Raw genomic sequence first — 6,000 nt, 5'->3', positions numbered from 1 at the left:
AGTTGGGGCCTAAGTTCGGGGAGCATGCTGATTAAACTCATGCGACGATCTCGTCACGCGAGAAGAGATGACAATCATCCAGTCCTGTACGAGTTACAGGAAAAAAAGTAACCGATTACAATTACACTTATTTTATTAAAAAGTGTACCTGATTACAGTAATCAATTACTACATCACAAAAGTAATTGGGAAGTTACTAGAAAGTGATAAATTACTTTTTCACGTTGCTTTTTTTTTTACTTTTTATTACGAAATAAAGAAACTGCATATACATATATGTTCAAAGTGGTTACATTTTGTTTCTTTTTGTCATTCACACCTTGTTAAAGGGATTGTCCGGTCAAATTTTGTATTCGAGAAAACAATTGAATATCATTGTTATTGCCTCGAGAAGCATCGTACGTGCACTATCCGAATTTTATATGCCCCTCTGCGTGAGTAATTGAATTTATACTGCTCATATCGCATTCTAGCGTAAACGCTGCTTTCGTTGGCAACATTGAAGCTCTGACGTCACAAAACACAAAGCGAGCATTTTTGTCTCGTTGTTTGCCTGCGAGTGAACGCTTCAGCGTGCTTCGTTTTTGTTGTTGTGCTCGACTTGTTTCGTGGTTGGGTGAGATTTTTGTTGCGCGGTTGGGTGCCACAACCACCGGGCAGCACATGCGAGCCAAGACATGACGTTCCACACTTTTCCGCGAGACGTGCAGTGACGAGCAAAGTGGATCGCGTCGTGGGTAGGGACTGGGTTCCCGTCCAGATCGAGATCCTGCTTATGCAGCAATCATCTCACAGAAGAAAGCTACGAGCTTTTTTCTGTGAGACGCGGACAGAAGGCTTGTAAGCTGAGGTGTGATGCTGTGCCAACGATATTAAACTACGTCTACCCACTCCTCGCCCAAATCGGATCAGTCAATTTAGGTCTGTTCGATTCGCCTGAACTGGCTGAACTAGTTCGGCAGTGCAGGAACTGGTGCATTCGATTCAACCGTAAGTTGCACGGCCGCTGCACTAGCGCGTTCGATTAATCCCAGTTCTGAACGAGTTCAGACCCAGTTCCTCAAAATCTTGCACCGGCTCCGGACTCTGTTCAGCGTCCGTGCAGAAGCAGACGACAAGAGCACACGGCGATAGCAGAACTCCTCGACCGTCTCTGCTCGCGGTGCCATTTTTAGCAGCGCTTGCTCAAATGTCTGCGATCGGTTTAACAATAACGCCGATACGGAGGTTGTATTTCCTCTCATTTATGATAATAACGTACCCAAGGTGGACGCGGAATTGAGATCGTAACCGAGGGTGGGAATTTGCTTGATTATGATATTCGTTTTAGGCACCTGCTCGCGTAGGTTTGGCTCCCTGTGGCGAGTGTTAAAATATTGGCTCACGTAATTTGTTTCTTTTTGATGCTATGTGGGGATCCACAGTGTTGATATTCTTACAGACACGGGAATGCATATTGACGACTCCGATACATTGCAGAGGTCTGGGATTTAGTGCGTTGGCACTCGCATGTCCCCGTAGCTGAGCATAATACTGCATGCTTTGTCCGCTGGTATCTGTGGACGCCCACTAACTGGCCTAAGAAAGAAACCGAGAATCGGCATTTTTTTGCCGATTCTCGCTTCAACTTGACGCCAAATTTACGGTCGATAATTGTCTTGGCCAAGACGCGATCGTCAGGCCTTCGTCTTCGAGGTGACCGGTATACCGACCGCGCGCTGCCGCCAGTGACTCCCGACGCAAAATCATCCTGATGCCGCGAACCTGATGCAGCGAAACCGAAACCAACAGCTTGGCAATCTCGAAATGATACCAGAAGTTGTATTTAGCACGCGTGCAGCCCGATATCTGTTTGACCCGCGTGTGAAAATGGAGCGTAGCTACGATTCAGCAAGCTCGTACAAGTCAAGTGACGAGTCCGACATGCATTTGAACGGTTCGCCGTTTGCCTTCGACCCGCGGACGTCGCCTCTGAGGGAATGACCCGCAGCCTCGCCACCGATCCAGTGGATCCGCCGAAATGTGTACCCAGATGCCGCTTCGTGTACCTAAGTGCCGCTTCAGAAGCGAAATCTGCATCCTTTGCTTTGCAAGCGCCCCTAGTTCGATCGGCGTCCGTCGCAGTTGTGTTTGCGCGAAACGGCATACGTTTGCTCGAAGCTTATGGCTGTCTGCGAGTATCCTGCTAAAAGGCGGACTTCTTTTGCACGTGCTTGGGAACTGCATTAAAAGAACCGTATTTCAGTAGGGTACTAGGAGAGTATATAATTCGAAACAAAATACAAGACATCCATCGACCAACGCTTGTTATCCCGACCATCCGACAAACCTTTGCGTTTTGTGACGTCACGCAGCACCTACGGATGTCAGCCATTGACACTGGCGAAATTCGGGGTGCAGTTTCGTAGATAGTATCATGAAAGGTTTAATTAATCACGGGAGATCATATATCAAAATAAAAATGACGTCTGTCTATATGAAGGCTCCCTCGACGTAACGAGCGCAAGGACTTAAGTACTTCCGGTTTCGACCGGACAATCCCTTTAAGCTTCAACAGCAGTTGTCGTTCAAAGTTCTTGTCGGACATCTTCCCACGTTTCCTGGCGAAGATCTCTGCCCCGACGCAGAAGACCCACCCTCTCGACAGATGCGCTTGAGAGAAGAGAGGTGCTGTAGCGCTTAAACTCTTTTTTGTGTACCAAGCAGTTCGTGGCTGCGCAGTATTTCGACAGATGCTCCCGACTCCTCAAGGAAGCGAAGCGCTTCACCGTTGCGAGGCGCTGTCGACAGCTCGACAGTCAAGGCGTCGCAGAGTGCGTTGACATTCTAGTCTTTTTGGTGTCTTGGTATATTTTTTGTTATTGTTTAGGGCTTAAAAAAAAAACAAAAAAACGGCCCAACGTTGGTGTAACATCGACGAGTGACGCGCAAACAGACAGGGCGACTTTTTAGGTAAAAAAAATAATTCAGCTCATTAATTTCAGCTCTTACGGAAACATATAATTCATTACTTGTAATTGATTACAGAAAAAATAGTGATTGAATTACAGCGAACGTTACCTTAGAAAAAAAAACAAAAAAACACGTAATTGGAGCGTTGAAAAGTTACGATAAAATTGGATTTATTACAAGTAATCAGTTACTTGTAACTCGTTACGCACAAGTCAGCTTCAATCATCCAAACTCTCTCGGCGCTCAAATTCTAGCGAGATTGTGGAAGACAAAATCGGAGCCTGCTTTATCGAAGCGCGCGCGAGCAATACCTTGGGGCCAGACGATTGAAGGGCTGCACTGATGACGTCACGCCGCGTGTCCCTACACCCCTATGCACCGTTAGGGTCAATGTTGTCTAGATTGTCCCTAGGCGGGGGCTGTGGATACTCTGAACTTTCTTGTCGCAAGATCGTCGTTCGCGGAAGTTATCGGTGACGACAAAGTGATGTTTCACAACTTCGGAAAGGAATTCTTACTGAGGCGAAAATTCAACTTTGTTGTATTGTGGAGCCGTGCACCGTGTACGCGGAGCTCATCTATCGGGGTCACTGAGAGTGGCGAAAGAAGTGTCCGAGACAAGAGGGTGACGGGGGTTAGCGAGAAAAAACCGGGGGAGGTGGAATAAGAGGAGTAAGACCACCAAAATAAACATAAATTAGATTTGTGTGTGTGTGTGGGGGGGGGGGGGGGGGGAGGGGGAGGGGGAGAGTGAAGAAGGGAGGAGGAGGGGGATTTCGCATCCTCTGAATTTTTTAACATAATTTTTTTTTTAATGTTTCGGGCTGGGGTTTTTGGTCTGGGGCTTAAACTTTTGCGCGGGAAACAAACCCCTCAGATAATATTTATGAACATAATTGCCTATCACCGTTCTGCCAACAGCTCGAGCTAATTCAATTGTGAAAGGGCAGCTCTTTAAATGTCATATACTCTAGTCGCACCAGAGCCTGAAATAATTGTTTCCGCTGCAAATGAGACTAAGAATATAAATGTAATAAATCAACTATGTTCCTACAGATATTTAAGGAGCGCATATTTGTAATTTGTCGTGGGGATCTCACACCAAGCATAAGTATCATTATCAGTATGTGACCAGGCGGGATACGCGCACTTCATTAAAATTGAATTTATATAAACAAAACTAGTCTAACAAGCTGTTTCCTCACCATCATTGCAGCTTTGTGTGGGTGTTTTGTGTCCTGTCTCTGTGTAATCGTTTAATGTTCAAGCTGTTCAAGACACTCTCGCCGTCTCACAACGTGCATCGTTTCGGGCGATTGCACATTGGGGGGAGTCCTGCTTTGAACTTCAGTGAGGGCTTCTCTCACGAACTAAAGCTCGGAGAGTGTCGTTCATTTGCTCGGAGCGTGTCATTTATTTAGCAACTGAAGCAAGCGACGCCGGCACAAAAAAATCAAAGTGCTCTGGCACTTTGATTTTTTTTAATCTATGTTCGAATATTTGAAATTTACCAATACGATCTCAAAACACCTGATAAAATGATCGCAGCACATTATAAAATACTTGCCTTCGAGCACCGCGTACAAGTGTCAATATTCCTACTTCTCTGTGTTTCTCCCATAGACCTGCGTGTATCGCCTGGGGTCGAGCAATGGCCGCTTGTAGCGCCACCAACTCCTCCCCCCCCCCCCCCCCCCCCCCTTTCCAGAGCCGTGTATACAGAGAGTTTGGTCAATGGGAGGCGCGGGCAGAACCAGGGCGTCCACCAGACGAAGAAAGTGGGCTTGACATGCCGTCTTGGCCAACCAGAAGCCTAAAAGAATCCCCTAGCGGTGCTAGCTAGAAACTTTTAATCAAAGGTATATGTTGGTATATGGTTTTAATAAGCGCGTAAGAGTGAACAGTAGTAACCCTTCATGGCTGTAAATAGGGTGCACGTGATGTTTCGATCACGACCATACAGAAAGATGTAAGAAACGAATGCGCCGCTCAACTCTGTTTTGCTCGGACAGGGTGTGACTACTCGGACGGCAGATTCAAGGCCCCCAGCGCTTGGCGTATGGATCATGTCGATCGTTCCGCTAGTCGCACTCTTCCGCCATGACTTTGGATGACCGTGATAGAAATATCCCGAGCACAATATTTTCAGTCAGCAAGGGTTAGTCCGGCGTATCTATTAGGTTTGCTTCTCGAGATCACCGCCAGGGAATTATTTCCGGCTTCTGGTTGGCCACATTCGAATTCGTGAAGACACCCTGGAACACGCCCAGCCCGCTTTCGGCCAATGGCGCCTTCCCAACGAATGGCCAAACTCTCTACATATAGACGCCTTACACACGCACCAGAATACAGCCGCCATTGCTGACCTTCTCTTGTTTTACCGAGATACCGAGCCACTAAAATTGGTGTGGACGAGCCTCCACAAAGGCCAATGCTGGGGAGAAAGACAGAATAAAATCTAGGATGGCAATGGGACCTAGCCTGCTATGGTAATAATGAAGTGAAGTAAACGTAATAAGGGGAAACAAAAACTGAAGGTCAGTTATGGCTGCGCCCATGCACAGCTGCTGCAAAGCGTCTATAGGGCTCCGCCCCGATCCGCTATCCAGCCTACTATACGCCGTTTAAGCTGAAACTAGAAGCACCGCCTTCAGCGCGAGCTCACTACCCTTGCTAACACAAGTGTGAACGCGCAACGCGCAACTAAAGCACTGCGGAAGCCAGCGAGCTTGCGCTGAAGGTGGAGCTTCTAGTCTCGAAAAGTCCAATATGAAGGGAACTACATGAAGTAAAGGCACTTAACGCCTACACACACACCTGCGAAAGCTTTTAAGATTCATCCTTCTTGTGGTTACCATGGTTTCAACGTGGTACTGGGGAATTGGGGTAGCTTTTGCCTGTAGAGCGCACACTTCATTGGCATTTCCAGGTCTTCAAGTTGGTGTCAGACATGATGCACAAGCTGATGGATTCTTTTGCATGCAAGGCGAGTCAAACTTGCAGCATATAACACTGTCGTGCATCATTATCTTGAGTATGCATCTGAAG

Source organism: Ixodes scapularis, unplaced genomic scaffold (assembly GCF_016920785.2).
Source record: "Ixodes scapularis isolate PalLabHiFi unplaced genomic scaffold, ASM1692078v2 PGA_scaffold3__209_contigs__length_174095766, whole genome shotgun sequence".
Lineage (NCBI taxonomy): Eukaryota > Metazoa > Arthropoda > Arachnida > Ixodida > Ixodidae > Ixodes > Ixodes scapularis.
This window is presented reverse-complemented; position numbering follows the sequence as displayed.